The sequence below is a fragment of the Lissotriton helveticus genome, chromosome 9 (assembly GCF_964261635.1).
Source record: "Lissotriton helveticus chromosome 9, aLisHel1.1, whole genome shotgun sequence".
Classification (NCBI taxonomy): Eukaryota; Metazoa; Chordata; class Amphibia; order Caudata; family Salamandridae; genus Lissotriton; species Lissotriton helveticus.
Window position 1 is genome coordinate 1,046,681,921 of NC_136070.1, and position 19,733 is coordinate 1,046,701,653.

The window sequence follows — 19,733 nt, forward strand, 5'->3', positions numbered from 1 at the left end:
TTGGTGGGACTGGGTACCCCCTCTACCCCGAAACCAGGAAAAGGGCTAGTGGCGTGATTCCACATTGTCCCAACTAAAAGGAAAAACAGAGAAAAACAAAGACGCAGCCCTCTCCGGCACAGCTCGAGGAGCATTAATAAAATATGAATGAAGCAAACAAGGAGCCCCCGCGTAATGCCGTCTGGGGCTTATATCTTTTGCCCTGTGTTGACTGTGTTTCGCACTTTGTGGTGGCCATAGGATGACGAGGTCACCACTAACAAATTTAGGAAGTGCGGGTGAAGCTGCAGGAGCAGCGCAACCTTCCCCCAAAAAGATTTTAGGAGCCCCCTCCTAAGTTCGATTGGACTCAAAAATATAACTCTCCAGGATTTTCTTGGTATCTCCAATCATTCCCAAGGCTTGCGCGTTTCCTCCAACAGCTGGGAGTGCTGTGCCCCCTAGGGGCAAAGTTTATGGCTGCAGTCTCTGTGGCCTGAAGGTGTTCATTATGAGAATGTATTGCTCTGTAAACATTTTCTAGGAATGAAAGGTTGTAATTGCACATGTTGTGATTATGAATGTGTTTACTTTTCGATGCTATGTCTAAAGTTATAAATTTGATGCCCCTTAGGGGTTATGTTTAAAGTGCATATTCAGGCTAAACATTTAGGAGTCATACTGCACAACAACACCCTCTAGTGGTGGAGGTCTATAATTGTATTGTGTTGTGATTTTAAATGAAATACCCTTTAGGGGCTATGTTTAATTGCATGATTCATGCTCAAAGTTATGGTGAGTATACAAACCACCCAGAGTGCATAGACATTTTTTTTTGGGAATGTTTTAATGGAAAATGATGGTGACAACCATTCCCATTCAAAAGTTTACATGCGGTATTGAAAGTATTAAGTGTGTTCATTCAAAGTTATATTCAACTATTGCATTTTAATACAGGTGACTATTTTGCCATGTTATTTGGTGATCTACATCAATCTTTGGTAGGAGTGAGAGTGATTAGCAATGTCATCCTGAAGTATTACCATCCGCCTATGTATATTTATACATTTCTGCATAGTATTGAGTGGTGTGTGTAATAAATTTGCTTTTTCCCTATTCAAAAGAAAAAGCACAGACTGGGAAATCATGTATTGAATACTGTTATTGTGTATCCATGAATGGTGATTACTAGCACACACCACCTCCCTCGAGTAGGCCTTGGACTGATCTGCTTTGCTACTCAGTCCAGCGCTACAATGGATGTTTGGTTCCCAGTGGAGGACAAATGTAGACCCATTACTTGTGGAGGCCACACAATGAACAAGCCATTTTCTTACATTCTTGATATTGAGAAATTGACCATAGGGAAGACTATCACATAAATTAATGGGTTGAAATCATCTCTAGGGTGGTAAGTTGCTATGATCCCGTTTGTTTTGTGTGAAATTTGGCAATGAGAGTGCCTTGATCTTTTACAATTCAACTATTCAAAAAGATGATTCATTTTGTGACTGCATGTATCAAGAATTTGACGTCTGGTGTAGGCTGGTTAAGACAATTCATGTAATCTTCTTGTGTTTCCTGGTTCCCAGTCAGTATATAAAAAATATCATCAATATATGCTCTCTAAAGTTTGATAGGAGGTTCCAAGGGGTTTTTATGGGAAATTTACTGTTCCTGATCCTGAGTGACATAAAGAACAGCTAGTTCAGGGCCCAAAGAACATCCCTTCACAACCACCTTGACCTCTAAATAACAAATCTCTGTTGAGTATAAACATATTCTTTTTGAGTGCTCTTTCTGTTAACACTAAGGTGCTGTTAGTGGGAATTTCATGTGATCTGTTGTGTGATATGCTGTGGTGTTGTTCCAAAAAGCAGTCCAGTACTTCAATAGCATCAACCTTTTGGTATGTTGGTGTAAAGATACTCAACATTTAAAATAACAAGAATTTGTTGTTTGGGATCAAAGTATAATCCTTTGACATCCCGATTTTGTTAACTGTGTCCTGAAAATACAATTACACCTTAGGAATAAATGGTTTTTGGAAATATGTCTATATATTTTGAAATTGGATCCATCATTGACTCACATCTAAATAGATTTGGACTTTCTAGTGTTTGTTCCACATTTTTATGGGCATTGAAGGGCAAATGCATGGTTGGGACACATGGATTTTTGTTGTTCAAAGAGCTATGTTCTTTTTCATTCAGTCCGCCTTGTTCTAGGTCCTCATCACTCAGGCCCACGATGTGTTTTTGCAATTGTATTGTGGGATTATGGGAAAGGCCCCTGTAATGTTTATTCTTGGAAATGTATTGGGTCACTTCTGTTACATACATGTCCATATTAAAGCTGCTTTGCCTCCACATTTGTCCGCACGCTTGATGATTATTTCCTCTTTTATTTTGAGTTGGTGTGTTATTTGTACTTTCCTAAACTCAAATTGTACTCATAGTATCTCCTTCTGGATTCTAAATGTTCTATTCCTGACCTGGCTGAGTCACCCGCCCATGCTGCTGAAGAGCATACACCTGTAGCCGCTGCAAGTCTACTGCGGTGCCCTGCCTGCCCACAGCAGTGCACGTAGAAGTGGCCCCTCTCTCCCTCCTGCAGGTCTCGTCACACTCGACTGGGCGTTCCTTTGCTCAGCCCCCTCCAAGTGAGCAACCAACTCACTGTCTGCCCCAGCACAGAAGAGCTGCCGTGCACAGGTGGTGAAGCCCTGCAACATGTTAAGAGCTACCAAACAGTCTGGGAGAATAACAAAGCATTAGTAAATGCAACCCAGTTCCTTCTGAAAATGCCAACAGATCACAAACTCCACTGCTGCAGGCTACTCCACCAGAGTGCTCACAGGACCCCACAGCCATGGCTGACGATATCAACAATGCCGTGCCCCTCAAGGTCTGTCTCACAACCAAACCATCCCACAATATGCGCTAGTAGGCGCACTGCCCCCATTCAGTGAATTCGCCCATGTGGCCACTGCCTCGCTGGAAACTGTGTATCGGAAGGCTGGACAACTGCTTTGTCACAACACAAGAGAGTGGCGGCCCCGTTAAAAGATCCCTCCTGCTCCACTATGCTGGTGAGGAAATGGTCAAGTTGTTTGAGCATTTACCCAAAAACACGGGGTGGCAACCCAGTATGAGGCAGCAGTGAGAGCGCTCAATTTGATCCACAACGGAACCCTGACTATGAACACTTCGTCAAGCTGGTCAATGTGAGGGGGAATCCACAGACGCGTTTTATGCATGACTGCACGAGCTTGCCAGTACCTGCACTGCAGATGACCAACCAAAGGAAGTGAGAGCGCAAATACAAGGCTTCAGAAATAAACCGCAGAGGGGCCTCATCCTGAGGCAGCCCAACATTCTTATTCTGGCCTGATCCGACAACCTATCCAGTGCCCTTGCTACAGAGAAGAACATAGCCACTACACAACATCCAGAAAGGAGCCCCTCAGTGAAGGCAGAACGCTCTGACGCATTGCACATGTGATGCAAAATGAACAGGCCCAGGACATCAGCACCTCCTCAGCCCGGATTCCGCTGTGGATACTGCGGACGTGAAGAGCACCCACTCGACAAGTGTCCAGCACATGGACGTACATGCTCGACGTATGGCACAACCACTTCTCCACTGCATGCAGAGGTGAGCCGATAGGAAGAGGTGCACAAGGAAGGCGGGCGCCATAGAAAGCGGTAAGACGATTGTCCCTGGATGACTCGGAGACCCAAGGTACCTCCAAGCCATTACCATGTCACCAGTACTGGTTGGAAAACTCATCTCCTGATGATCATTCACAAATGATCTCAAATGGAGAGCATGACCCCAGCCCAAATGCGTAGAATCTAGTATCAAGGCTTTTTCGACACCGGGGCCTCACTGAATGTGATGGAGATCCAACAATACTGGTGCCTCCAGCCATGCCCGTCACTGTCTCCAACAGCTACCAAAATCTTTACATGCAGGAGCCAGACCTCACTACCCCTAAAAAGATGGATGACTGTGAGGATAAAGTCAGAAAACCGACAAAAACCACGACTATCTTTCATGTCGTCGACAAGGAACGCTGACACCCTTATTGGGAGCCACACAGCTAAAGACTAGGGCTAGTGTTTTTTGTGCGCACTGTTAAGGCCTTCCAGACAGAGGAGATCCTAGGTCAATTCCCCAATCTATTTACAGGACTCTGGTTCCTGAAAGCCCCACCAATTAAACTGCATAACAGCAAGTCCATCAAGTCGATTGCCCGCTTGCACAGGCGTATGCCTTTTCACCTGACACCACTTGTCGAGCAAGAGCTAAACAAACTGGAGTAACAAGGGGTAATTGAAAAGGTATCCGGCCCAATGCCGTGGGTATCATCGCAGAAAAACCAAAACACCCAGGCAAGATGCTATTGTGCATAGACATGCCCCTCCCCAACCAAGCCATCAAACGCAAGAGGCACATAATGCCATCAATGGATGATATCATTGCAGACCTAAATGGCTCAAAATGGTTCTCCAAGCAAGACCTCAACACTGTGTACCACCAGCTGATGCTAGCAGAAGAGTCGCTATATCACAACGTTCTCGACGCACCTGAGGTTACGCTGATACAAGAGGCTGAACTTCGGAATCTCCTCAGCAGCAGAGGTCTTCCAAGACTCGACCTGGTAGACCCTGTCAGGCTTCAAGGCATCATGATCGTAAGCAATATCCTAATCTACTCAACAACCGCTGTAGAACATCACCAACACCTCTGAGCCACATTGAGATAGCTGTCTGAACATGGGGTCACCATCCACAAAGATAAATGCTCTATCTTCCAGAACTCAATTGACTTTTTTGGTTATGTCTTTAACCAAGAGGGAGTCCAAGTAGATCCTCGCAAGTCCTACGCCATCTAAAAAGCACCTGCTCCAACGATGGAGATGCATTACTTTCTGGGGACAAGCCTCATACTGTTACCGTTTCATCCCAAACCTGGCAACCATAGCTGGGCCCTTACGATCTCTAACCAAGAAAGAAGCTCCCTGGAAGTGGAACAGCACTGAAGTAGACTCCTTTCAACAGGTAAAGGAAGCCCTGCTCAACAAAACAACACTGGCCTACTTCAACTCCAAAAGACACACAGAACTGTTGGTTGATGCCTGCCTGTTGGCCTGGGAGCTGTACTCTCCCAAAAAGTGGAACCCGGCAAGTAGGCGCCACTCGCATTTGTGTTAGCAAAGCACTCACGCCAATGGAAGCCCGATACTCAAAAATAGAGGGAGAGAAGCATCCCATAAATCACCAAAGTGACCGAAGCTGACTCAGACCTGGTGAAAGTCATACGCCCTCCAACAAGGCTCATGGCATAATTTCCTGTGAGATGCCAGCCACTGGTAAGGCCCAGAGAATGAACGCCTCGGAAAGATGTGGAGAGTATGTGACAAAATGAGTGCCACAGCTGAGGGCTTCATATTATGAGGAGCATGCATTGCAATCCCGAGAGTCTACAACTCTGAGTGACAACTCTGGCTCATGGATATCACCAAGGGACAGTTTGAATGAAATCTAGGATGAGAGAGAAAGTCTGGTTCCCAGCCCTGGAAACAGCAGTAGAAGATATCATGAGATAATGTCCGTCATGCCAGCTCACAAGCCTCCAAGAGGAGCTTTGCACAGTTCCGTGGTCTCAAATAAGCCTTGACTTCAGAAGTTTCCCAGATGGGCAAATTACGGCAGTGATGAGTAACAGCTACTCAAAATATCCCATAGTCGAAGTGGTTGACTCAATAGCTTTCTTGAATGCGGTTTCCGTGCTAGAGAGAACCTCTGCCCTGTTTGGCCTACCATGAGAAATAAAGACAGATGATGGGCTGCCATTCCAACGGTTGGCGTTCAGAAACTTGATCATAACTCTAGACACAAAACATCACTGCATCACTCCTCAATGACCACACGCCAATGGCGAGGCAGAGCACTTTAAGCTCACCTTGAATAAAGCCCTCAGGATTGCAGTCGCAGAAGGTACCAACCCTGAATTCAGCCTGCACCAATTCTTACCAGAGTACCAGGAAACACCCCTCTGCTCCACACAACGATCCCCCTGGTCCCTGATTCTCAATGGACACATGCGGGACACCATTACCGTTTCCCCAGAATGGACGCTGACTCCATATGAGCCATCAAAAACCCAAGCCAGGCACACCCAAACCAATGAGTGCACAAGCATGAAAAAACGTACAAAATCCCGACAACACCTGCCAGTAGGACCAAGTAGTGATAAGGTACAGAAAACCAGGATGGAAATTCCAGAAGACTTTCGAACCGGGTACATGGGCAATCACCCACGTAACTGGCACCATGCCCACTGCCAGAAGGGGTCAGGAGACATTTGCGAGGAATGTGTTGTGGTTCTGGAAGGTAGACTTCCCAAGCCAACGAGTCACCCAATTGTAGGGATGAAGAGGCTGCTCGGGAAGATCCTTGCCCACCAATTGATCACAAAGAACCTACCTCTACCTACCCCACAACTGAATTGCCAAGTATGAGAGAAGGCACATGGGCCGACCCTCTCCAGGATCTGAGACCTGAAGCAATGGACAACTTCTCTTGCCATCAGTGATATAACTTGAGGCCCAATCCACTGCCAAGCAAATGACTCAGAGATTTTGCATGTCAAGCAGAAGTGCAAAGGTCAAGGCCAAGTTTGGGAGGGATGTAATGATCTTAGCAATGCCCCAGGGTGCTACGTTGCCCCAGAACCACACCGTGTACATCCTCTTGCGAGTCTTTCTCTCAATTCCTGTTCTGAAACTTATGGACATATATTTCATGGCTAGATGCACCACCGCAGCTGCCTTATATTGACCCTGGATAAAACTCAAATTCTGTTCGCAGGGGGAACGTCATTAATGGCCAATTTTTAGCTTCCCCCTAAGTTTTAAAAGTGACTGACCATATGGAATTTGTTGATTTCGATCTGTACGTTTCACCGCAGTCAATGCTGGGGAACACAGTCACAATACATGTCACGAATTGTGGTGCTAAAGATTGCATACAGCTGTTTATTCGATTATTTGTGTACATAATCGAATACATAGGGCACAAGCACACGGGTATTTAACACTTATAACTATTTGGTATCTTGCTGCTCATAATTACATAAAGACATTTTTAAATTTGAATACATTTTTGTGGACGCACGTAGATGAGTGTTGCCCACAGATGGCCCTCTTGTGAACATCTTTGGTAAAAGACCTTCCTGTTGGTGTTTAGTTTTGCCAGCCTGTCCATTCAGCTGCTCCACAGTTGGTTTGAGAATGCCTACCTGAACATTGTCAGATCTGCCAAGTGTAAAATAAGCGACAATTAGATAATAATATTGTAGCTAACAAAACCATTTATTCGTAAGTTTTCAAGATCAGATATCATTTCATCGGGCACAATGCGAATCAGATTTTGAAACAAATATGTGAAACCTTTCTTCCACGCATCTAGTCCCTGGTCCCAGAGTCTCTGTAATTTATAGTGAAGGACCTGGTTTTTGATGTTGCAGTGTGAGGCCTTACTTTTCTCTTTTCACTTGTCACATCATCGCAATGATACTATGAAGAGTGTGTGGTCCCTTTCATGTATTTTGGATCCTAAAAATTAAATGTAAGAATCCTCAATCTGTACAGCATTGTTTGGGGTGCAAGCCTCCTGTCATATAACATTTTCCATAATACATTGAAGCATGTGAGGAAATGTGTGGGGATACATGAGATGTGAGTGTGGGTACTCCTGAAAGGTTGGTGGATTTGTGGCGAGTCAGCTGCATGCTTTGATCAACCTTCAAGTCTGTCACATGCCAATCATAGAGATGTAAAGGCTTGAAGACTAGAACTAGAATCAGTCACCTCAGTTTGCCTCTGGGAGGCCAGTGTGGATGGGGTCGAGTCAGTCATGTTTTGCTGCCGTCTTTAAGTGGCTATTCATTTGGGGTCAGAGGCTGAGTCTTACATACGAAGGAAGGTAATTGTCATAAGAGCATCTTTGCTCCTGGATTTATCTGACAAAAGTGTATTGTCCTTACTTTCATGAGTGATGGATGAATCGGAGATGCTCTATGCCTGTGTGCTCTGCGTGCATAAACTGGATTTATAGCATTGGATCAGACGGTGGAGAGCTTCACCTAGACGAGTGTCTGGTAATGATACATGTGATAAACCAACTCGAATTTTTTACTTAGCCATGCTATACTGACGTTTTGTTGATTGTGTATTATTTATTTATTTATTTATCTTTGCACTCTATTTCCCTCGTAGGAGTGCAGCAGAAGCATTGACCTAAAGAAACTGACAGAGTATCCAGTTTAAGACTTCTGGGCAAGTGAGTTTGGTTGCCACTTCTTTTTATTCGCCTTCAGAGGACCATCTTAACTCACTGTCGGGGATTTGGAAATCCTGTTGCGGCCTTCCTTGACCTTGTTTTCGTGTTGCTCCCTTAGTAAGTTCTCTTATACCTTTTCAAATCTTTTTGTGTGATCATTAATAAAGTTGGGATATGAAATGGTGAAGCCAGCCGGGACTTGTCACTTTTTCTGAATCGGTCGAATGTGTGTTTGTGCCTTTGTGCATTTCTTCTGCTTTTGCAACAGCTGCTGAAGATTGGATCATGTTTCTTTTCACATGTGGACCAGTGTTTCTTCTCCTCGCTAGACTGCACACAAACAAAACCATCTATTTTTCATTTTTTTGTCCCATGCTCATTCTGGTAGTCTTGTTTGTAGATCTTTGACATGTTAATTATTTCTCTTAGTCAGTGTGGTGTTGGAAACTGGGCATTTACTGCACTCAAATGTTCATGCTGCTTCTGCTCCTGGTGTCTTCCAGTTGGCCTCTCGCTGTTAGTTAATTGCCTGTAAGTTTCTTATTGCTGATATGATGAGAAAGCTATATGTGCACTCTGTTCTTGCCATTCCTGTTAACTCTGTTCAAAGGGATTTGCTCTAGAGACGGTAAGAGTTTGTCCTTTAGGTTTTCAAGAGACTGGGGATTCACTTCCTGGTGGCGTGTTTGAAGATTGGCCTTGGTCCCACCTTCTCACTATTTGCTCTGCTTCTGAACATGGTTTAACCAGGTTTTAACTCTGAAACTGTTCTCTTCTAAAGAAGTACTAAATAAAAGGTAACCTGAGAGAGTTTAGTTGGTTTTCATCTCATTTTAATTTTGTCTCATGCCTCACAGTTAGTGTCTTTCTTCAATGGTTCTTGTTCATTATGATATGACTTGGTCTTTATGCTTGGCCCATGAACAACGTCTTGCCACTGGCACTCCTCAAAGTTGAATGCCTTTTTGCCTGGTGGTGTACCTATAAGTCCTTGCATTTCTTGCGTGGGTGCTTGGACCTTCAGCCATGTTTGCTACTAGTAAAACAGCCCTTCTGTGGTTGGATGCGTTGATCTCAGAAAATGGGCTTTCAGTAACAGTTTTTTTTCTAAGCCTATTGTCATTAGAATACTATGGTTGGGTGGGTGAACTCATTGACTTATTAGTGTGATTTATGGAGAGTCGTAGCAAATACATATCCATACCCATGACTGTTGGCACCTTTTCCGTGCTCTGGATGCGTGCATTCTCTCATTATTCTCCTACAGCCACTGTTGACCTTTGCTGGATACTGCAGAACACAGGTGGCGTGTGGCGTAGAGGTAGCTTCCAGTCCAAGAAGGCAAATTGCGAGAATGGACAGTACAGTAGCACGGCTTGGAATATGGTTTGTCATTCCTTGCATAAAGCTCCCATTTTTCCCAAGACACCACTGATGTTCTTTGCCCCTAGTAGATCAAAAGTGCATTTGCATGCCAAAAGGTAAAAATAAACGTGCATATGTTCATGGCCCATTAATTCGCATGAGAATGGCTACTGGAAAGCATGAACAAATGTTGGTCATGAGTGATGATATCTATTTGGATATGCACGTTACCAACACACAGGGGTCGAACACGATGTGGTGCGGAATCTTTCCGCCCGACTCCTTCTCGAAATCGGTTCCGACTGACTTTCGATTGGCAGTTCTGCAGGACAGATTACAATGTTTCCGGACACACTTTGGTCGGACTCCCATTGACTTCAATGGGAGCCCGTGTTCTGACAGACAACACTGGCTCCTAGGGGGAAAAGGGGTGGTTGCGGAAAACCTTGCATCCTGTCACGGGCACCCCATGGTTCCTGCCACACAGTGCATCATTTTACAAGGGGGCCCTTGGGTACCCCCATGGCCCCCAACTGGAGACCTCAGCATGAAGGGGGTCTTACTAGGGGTCCCCACAGTCAGTTTCTGCCAGCCTTTTTTGTATCAGACAGACAGAGTCGGAAAGGCTTCTGGAATCCGACATCGTAATCGGTCGGGCAGAAACGTTGTCCATAGATCTGTACGATTCGGCTGTAAAAGACATGGATTCTCCGAGAGTCGGTCAGAACTGATTTGGAATGACAGAACCGTTTCCCTTCCGACCGCAAACATCGTAATTGGTTGGTCATAAATTAATCCGACCAAGTCGGACTGATGGGTACCAACACTGGCTAGGGGAATCCGACTGTTAGTCGGAGGCTTTCAGCCTGACATCGTAATCAGTGCTAGGAATCAAAATGCACTGCAAAACCTACAGCACCCTCGCTCAGCTTACCCCATTTCTGCATTAATGCACAAGTGATCTGGATGAACTCTGTCCTATGCATCCTCAGATGATCAGGGAAATGTGCCCTTTATGAATCAGGTGGCCAATTAATCATTTGCACAGATGGCAATGATGTCTGGGAAGACAGTCAAACTTTGTTTTTGGATTTACCCAACCTTTCAAAGGAAGCCACACCTTGAAATGCTGACTTTTCACCTCTTAAATGGAATTTATGAATGCAGAGATCGTGGCACTCGTGGAAATCTCTCACTATTCCACCCCCAAAGGGTTTACGTCTGCCAGGACTGCATTTGTGAATTTGGGGCAGGCATATAAAAAGTACCTTTGGTCGTTATCTTGAGTCTTGCACCAAGTATACCTTTTTAATAGGACCCAAAATGTGCAATATTTAGTCAATCTTGCCCGTTAGTGAATGAAATGATCAACAGGAATACACTTGTGAATGTTGCTGGCTAAACCAGACCACACCAGCAACCCTATTTTCCTCTCCTGCTGTGCTCATTCATTTAGGCACAGAAGAAATGAGAATGGCAGGTCAATTATGAAAAATAAGGACTATCTAATAGCTATCAAAGCTTTTCTAAAATGAATGCCACCTCCGCCTAACTACTCCTACACTCTCCACCATGGGTCCCTCCCCAGCTCTGTTCATAAACCCTCATTATGCCCTGGCTGCTAACATTACACCATCTGTCTAATGTGATTTATGTTGCTTTCCAAAGTGCTCCCATGACAAGTCCCTAAGCCATGTCTTTATGCATGATACACCATTAATACATCCATTAATAAATAAATACAAAATTGCAGTATGAATTTTCATAATATCAGTATTAAGTGGGTGTTGGCGCATGCACGCTCGGTACATTTGATAATGTGTTTATAATGTACATTGCTGTTGATTGATGATGCTTTATGCACAGCCTTTGATTAGGTCTACTGTAATATTCCTTTCATACCTACAGAGACTATAGGCAGTTGCAAAATAATAAGGCTCCCATAATATGGGATGATCGAGTGAGCATGAAAATAAACATTATCAACTTTGATTAATATAATAATGCATGTTTCTGTTATAATGAGTTTTCAGAGCCTATCAAGAAATAATGCAACTTAGAAGTACAAAATTACTATCAAAAAGATTAACGACTTCATACCACACAGCTGAGAACAGCGACCATGAACAGAGATTGAGCCAATCTCTTCAGTACCTACATTCATTTGCAATCATGAAATGTCCCATCAATTTTCTTTTCCTCCTGAATTCCTAATGGCCACCTTTCGGACTACCTTTTACGCACATTTCCTAATGTATTTTATATTCCCATGTGCACATTGTTGTTTAGCAATATAAAACATAACAGAAATGAGGCTGCAGATGCTCCTGCAGCCCCCTCTTCGATACCATTCGGCCGGGCGCAAAAGGTCTCTGTTGGGGGCATCATACAAGTGTTCACGCGACACAGACTGCAATGGGGTGCCATTGTACATCAATACCACCCAAGTATTTACAGGTCATAGTAATTATAGCCTTGTGGAAATAAATGATCTATATTGTAGACGCATTATAAATATTATTTTATTATGTATACATGTTAGAAATTACCTTCCTTTGCATGGTGTACCCCCAGATTGTTGCCCTCACTGTTTTTGCTGGCTGTAGAACTCTGTGCACTGCACCCTTGCTACCAGTGCCTGTGCTCCCCCTTTTAACACAATGAAATTGGTAAACTCCTAATTGGTATATTTAACTTACTTATAAGGCCAAATTCTATGCTACAACGTGTAACCAGGGATTGTAATTTAAACGTAACAATTGGAATGCAGCACCCTTTGTACCATCCACTACAGTGACACTGTAAGCATGACTGCGTACCTACCCTCTATAGCTTGGCTGTGCAGTTTTAACCCCTTTGCTGCGGCGACAATTCCGCCGCAGCGCTAGGGGGGAGGGGGAGCCGCGTGGTGCTCCCATGCTCGTGACGGAACCGCTCCGTCACGAGCCTCGGGCGCACTGTGCTTGTGACGGAGCAGTTCCGTCACGGCCCCGCCCGCTTAATAGAACGCGCCACACAGGTGCGAAACCAGCACCGTGCAGGCGCGAAACCAGCACCGCGCAGGCGCGCCGAGCGGGCCGTGACGGAACCGCTCCGTCACCAGCACAGCACGACCGAGTCTGGTGACGGAGCAGTTCCGTCACCAGCATGGGAGGGGTTAAACTGCAAATTCAACCTGTATGAATGACCTCTTTTAGATAAACCTAATGCTTCCTTTTATATATAAATAAATCACCACTAAGTAGGCCACACTACCTCTAAGACAGAGGTGCATGGTATTTAAAAGTAGGGCATTTAAAAGTTTAATGATAAACATGTCCTTACATGGAAAAGGCCTATACTCTATTTTCACTATAACAGGGTTGGCTGTTTCGGAGAAAAGAATAAAGATCTTACATTTGCATTTAATTATATCCTGCTAATTAACAGCTACAAATTTAATCTTGGACTTTTAAAAATAGTAATAACAAATCCAGTTAACTGATGATGTAGGATTAGTAATACATATTTTGAGAAAGGTACGTTTAGGAGGCTTCCTTTTCCCTGCCTAAGGTCTCTGGGGGTTAATTTCCATGAGTTCCAACTGTCATTGTGCCTCCTAGATGAGGTCTGAACTTGCTCCCAGACCAGGGCTAAAGGGCATTGGGTGTGGGGAGATGGCGCTGTTTGATGGACCTGGCCCTCTCTGCAGGTTCACCTCCAAACGTTTCGCCTTCACCCCTCCTGTTTTGCTGAATTTGCTTTTGCAGGCTTTAGGACTCTGTACACTTTACCACTGGTAACCAGTGTTAAAGTGCTTGTGCTATCTCCTTTAAACATGGCAAAATGAGCTTTCACCCATTTAGCACATTTAATTCACTTGTACAGCCCTACTAAAGTGGTATTACATGTACCAAGGGCTTGTAAATGAATGCTACTAGTGGACCTGAACCACTTATTGCGCCACCCACTTGAGTAGCACTTTAAACAAGTCTCAGGTCTCCCAGTGCAGCCTGCATGCTGTTTGTTTTGCTAGAAATCTTTTTATTAATATTTTTTTCAAAACAGGAGAGCTAACAACACAGCTCTGCAGTACATATGAGAGCATCCAACAACAAGCAGTTAGTGCAGCATTGGAATAGAGAGGCTTTGTAAGATCAAAAACAAGTATGAAAGCAATCAAAGCTGTAGGGTAGGTACGGCGTTGAACGCACACAAATGTTGGTTTAGCATCATATAGCAAAGACACAGTGTATGATAAAACATGGTAAGGAAAAGCAAAAACAAAATCAGAAATCTATAAAAAATATATAGTGTATAATAACATATTAAAGTTTGCCAGTAGGCTGAATAGGGCCAGGTCAGGCCAGGGAGGAGCATAGTCTGCAGTTTGTCAGATGGAAAGTCACCAGAGCTACTAATGGGCAGGAAAATGATATGGTCACAGGTAGGGAAGACTCCCTGCCTGAAGGAAAATCATTCAAAGAAGTGCAGAGCTTTAAGTCTAGGTGTGTTAAAGCAGAGATGTTCAAATCATGTAAAATAGCCTAGCAGGGGTTTCCAGATCTGTGAAGACTTATCTATGTGAGCTATCCTGTGGGATATTTTTTCCATGGCCATGACATGCCAGAGGTGCGTGAACCACTGGGCAAGCAGTGGGGGAGATCACTTTTTCCAGTGTAAGTTGTTTAGCGGCTCCAAGCATATGGATTATTAGTTGCCAATCCCATGAGTCATGGCCACCACTTTTAAAGGGCGTCTGCCTAGTATCACTGTGTTGTATGATAGTAGGAAGCCCACAACCAATTTGAGGTGGCTCAGGATCTCTTTCTAGTACGTGGCTATGGGAGGACAGGACCACAATATGTGGAGAAAGGGAGTCGAGTTGCTACACAAGTAATGTCTGGAGGTGGAAGGGTAGATGGAGTGTAAGTGTGCTGGAGTGTAATACCATCTCATCATCCAATTGTACACATTCTCTCATTGGGGTATGCCCCTATGTAATTTGGGGGTGCCGTGCCACAGTTCCCATTGCTCCTGAGAAATTTCCTTAGTGGTGTCAGATTCCCACTGGGATTGCACGAATTGCACAAATAGCAAACCACACTCCTTCTTTCTCAGCAGACCTCCAGGCCTGTAGGATCTTTCTGCAATTCTTCACCTCTTTCAGCAGGATAATCAGTCCTCAGTCCCCTGAGCTCTGGGAAACTGGTTGTCAGGTGGACACCAACCCTATTTGATCAGCAGCAGTTCGAGTTCTCTGTGGAGGACTCCCTTCCTCAATCCAAAAGAAGGGTTTGGGCCAAGTGGGGTGCTCCTGATTCCACTCTTATGCATAATGGGACTGGCTCCAAGTAGGGGTAACTAAAACAGGGGCACAAGGAAGTGTGTGATCTCTGCACCTGGATGTCATCAGCCTTCCTGATATAGTAACCAGAGAAAATAAAAAGGACACTTTCTAATAGATACGTCCCCACCTTGAATGACAGAAACTGCAGTTCTACACCTCACCACTCCCATTCCCATTCAGCAGTCCTTTGCTATCCTGGCACTCATGGAATTTCTAAAGAGAGCTCTGTCTCCTTCCTCCTCAGTTCAGTGTCTGGGTCTCTACCCTCTAGTCATAGGAATGCAGACAAATATCTCCAATGTCTGGGGTAGCTATCCTTATCCTCTATCTTTTTCCATGCTAAACCAGGGGCATGGAGTATGGATCCTAATGACCCGAGCAACCAGACTCACACAACAAACACACGCACACACAAATACACACACATAGACACACATACATCCCTACACACACACACTCCTCTTTCTCTTGATATGCATATGGGATGTCAGCACCGGGTGCTTGGTTTCACATAACAGTGGAACTTTACATGAGAAAGTCAAGAGACCATACTGACAAACAGAAACGGGTCTGGTCACACTACAATTTCACACAATGTGGTATGTTGATATGTTGCCACCATCGCTTTATGTTAGGCACTTAGTGGAGTGACAGTAGTCCACAGTTGATTATGAATGCATGCATCGTACAGACCTCCCAATCACAGAATGGGTCCTGGACCTTGAATTGTCAGGGACAGACCTACGCCTCTGATAACAGGCTATCTTAGTGTGATGCCAGGGCCAAAATAAAAGTCAAGATACCAATTTCTTATGCAGTTGGGATCTCATGTCAGGGGTAGACGCGCATTTACCAATTCAGGCACATTCCTGTTAGTGAGAAACGCACCTACAAAGAGAGCAAAAATCTACGGACAATGGAATCAGCAGGAGCAAACAACATCTTCATTCTGGGGAACTCCAAAAATCTATTACAAATTACCCATAAAAGGTACTACATAGAACACGAAGGCAAGCAATCATAACGGCTTGGGTGAAATAAATAATGTATTTCAACAATAAAACAAACAGCTAAAAAAGAGCACAGAGAGAAATGACATAATTTGAGGCAACATGGGATATTTCTCTTCCTTCCTCCGTATATTGAAAAATAAACATTCTTAAATCAAGAGGATCTTCATTTCATACATAGTAAATGTGTGGTAAAGGCTTGTGTTGTAAAGACATTGCGTTGTAAAGGCATTGCGTGGTAAATGATGCACGGTAAAGGCATGCGTTGTTGCTTTATACATTTCACTCTGACAAATTCCTTTTTACCCACGCTTTCTCCATTTGTCAGTGTTCTCCTAGATTTATTTTCCGTCTTCTTTCTCCTTTTACTGTCTTTATTTATCTTGTTTTGTATCAATGTCTGATGATGAAAAATAAATCCCTGGCCCCAAAATTGAGTGCATGTGTACACCACCTGCAACCATCAGCACAAATAGATAACTGGGAGTTGGTGAATAAACCTCACATTGGACAATGCTTGTCCCTTCTAAGCACCCAATAATACAACGTTCCCCCAAAACAATGAGTGCTCAATCCCTCTCTCTGCCACGCTCTTACATATGGTCTTAATAATTATGACATATTTTAGAATCTAAGCAGGCCAGAATAAAAACACCAATGCATTCAAGGTTAAAAGCAACAGGACAATGTGAGTTGTGTGGCAGTACCTAAGAGGCCAGTTGCCTCAAGTTTCCAGAAAGCGGATCAATACCTGGCTGTAATATGTTTCAGTCGTTTAATGTGTTTTAGTGAGAAACCTAAACTCTAATTTATGTAATGATCAGGCGACAGAGATCGTTGCAGCTTCATTCACAGTGGGGTTGATTAGCTGATATATTCATCAAGTGGTGCAGCATTTCACTGAACCGCTGCAAGGCCATTTTTACCACTCAGATTTCTCAATTTATGTGGAGCTGCGATTTTAGAGCATTCATGTAGCAGCTTGTGGGAGTGAATTATTGAGTAATTAATAGTTCTGTGAGTAATGTGCTCCAATCTGCTGACAAGAAAAGTGTTAATCAAAAGAGAATTTCCTTGACAGAAACTGTAGAGATTATCATATTCATTTTTGTATCTATAAATAGTAACTGAGTTGGTTTAACCTGTCATACTAAGTTTTAACATGAAAACACTTTCCCTCCTACTTACAATATACCACCAGCTACATACTCTACAAATTGAGTCACTTGCAAACTGTGGGGATGGTAGATGGTGAATCCCACCTCCTCAATAATTATACCTACAGCCAAAGCCCTTCCTGAATCACACAAGGTGCTACCATGTTAACCTGTGTGTGCATGTGGACTCATTTCTATGGAAGTCAGTGGAATAAGACCAACTGGGTCTGTTAGGTTGTCTTCTTTGTCATGGCCTCTCTAACCTATGGCCTCTTAACACCACTAATGTTTTATGTAACTACCCAATCTGGTTGCATTTTTTTTTCTTTGCACCATTGCTGATTTCATTGTGTTTCAAGTGTTCTGTCTCTTCGATAAATACATTGATATAACACATTATGTCCTTTTACCTTCACTTTCATCAGCTTTGAAAACACTGTACCATATTCACAGATAATACAAAATGAAGTAACCCCTTCGCCGCGTCACAAATTCTGCCGCAGGGTGGGGGTGGCTAGGGGGCGAGCGCTTCGCTTCGGTGCTTATGACAGCACCACGCCATCATGAGTCACGGGCGGCGTGTGCTCATGACGGCTTGGTGCCGTCATGACTCCGCCCGCTCATTCATTCACCTGCACAGGCGGGGAATTCATCACACGTGGGCGGAGCGGCAGAGGCATGACGGCACCACGCCGTCATGAGCGCATGCCTACCATGGCTCATGACGGCGTGGTGCCGTCATGAGCACTGAAAGGGTTAAAAGATGTATTTATGTTTACATATTGTATATAATAATAAACGTTGTATGAACCAATATGTGCAGCTCTGTAATTCATTTCCTTGTTACAGTTCTAAAGGAAAATGATAGAAGGGTACACAATGAAGTTGCTCATTGTGTATGATCTAAATTAATACAAAACATTATTTTCAGTTTCTGAAACAATGGTGGTTAGGCAAATCTAAATATCACGTTTTAAAAAGGTATGACTTTGTAAAAACTTTAGAAATATTAATCCTTTTTAGTTCTCATCCTGGAGTATAGGATTTTGGAACGATATAATGCAGCAGATCAATTAGAAAACAATTGTCTCCTTAATATATATTCTGTTATTTTAATGAATAACATAAAACTAGCATTGTACTCAATCATATTACTTTTCACAAAAAAATCACATTTGAATAGCTCCTTAATGAAATCAAAATATGCAAATCATCTAAAAGGTCTCTAGCAGGCACACAATACATTCTGTTATAAGGGAACAGATAATCAGTGAAACAAATCCTATTCAATGTAATCTACTGACCTATTCTATTTCGTTGCACTTGTTTTGTTTTTTCCCCAGAGTTTTTCTTAGCCCGAACTTGACCCAAAGGTATAAGAGCGCTTTACATTAACACCAGTTGCTGTACAGACGGACATATTCATTTTTTTTTAGGCACGTGGAGATTAAGTGATTTGCCCAGAATCACAGGATGTTGAGCGTCCCTGCGAAGACTCGAACCCGGTTCCCAAGTGTCGAGGTCAACCGCTCTAGCCGTAAGGTCACATCCTCTCCCCAAATAGATGAGTTCAAAATATGCAAATCATCTAAAAGGTCTGTAGCAGGCACACAATACATTCTGCTATAAGGGAACAGATACTCAGTGAAACAAATCATATTCAATATAATCTACTGACCCATGTATATTTCGTCGTACATTGTAAACATGTGATTTGTGCTTACTGTAAGCTTGGGTACTTCTAAGGCTCTCCGTCAATCTGGGTGTAGAGGCACCATTCCTGCTGTTTCAAAGTTATAGATTATATTTTATCCATGACCATCATTCAAAAGTAAGCACTCCTTGAATGCTGGAGGGGTGGCTGTGCCCAGCAATGTCTTCAGAGATCGTAGGGGATCTCAGACTCCTGATCCTAATGGCTATGGTATTTGATGCCTCAATTGCACAATATTGAAGAACCCTTGTCACTTTACCCATATAATTCTTGGGTCTTATTTCTATTTCCAGTCATAATTTATTAACAAGGAACAGAAAATTAGCCTTTCTTCCATCTGATCATATCCCTAGGGCTCCATCAATTGTTTCCTGTCTCATTATTCTTTTTCAAAATCTGTATGAGACCACTCCTAGATTACTGTCTAGATTTGTACTTTATGCTGATGACAAGCAGGTTTACCTGCATGCTTCCATTCATCTGGACCAGCTAGACACTGGGTGAAGAGTGCGGTCAACTGTCGAGAAGAAAAAAACCACAGCCTAAAGCTAATTGATAGACAGACTGCATCTCAGAAGTTAACACTTAAAACCATCAGCTGAAACTGTATTAACCTTCGAATTAGCTGGCTCCATTGTTCCCATTGCACATTACATTGCCCACCTTGCTTTTCATTTTGTTACTGTAAAATGACGTGATGGCAGTGTGTGTACCCTCCCTGAGACATTTGCATTGTATTACTGTTAGACCTGGCATCCTTGGTGTGGTTTCCTCTGACTTTTTGCCTCAACCCCCTGTATTTTTGATGCTGTGCTGGATTTCGTTTTT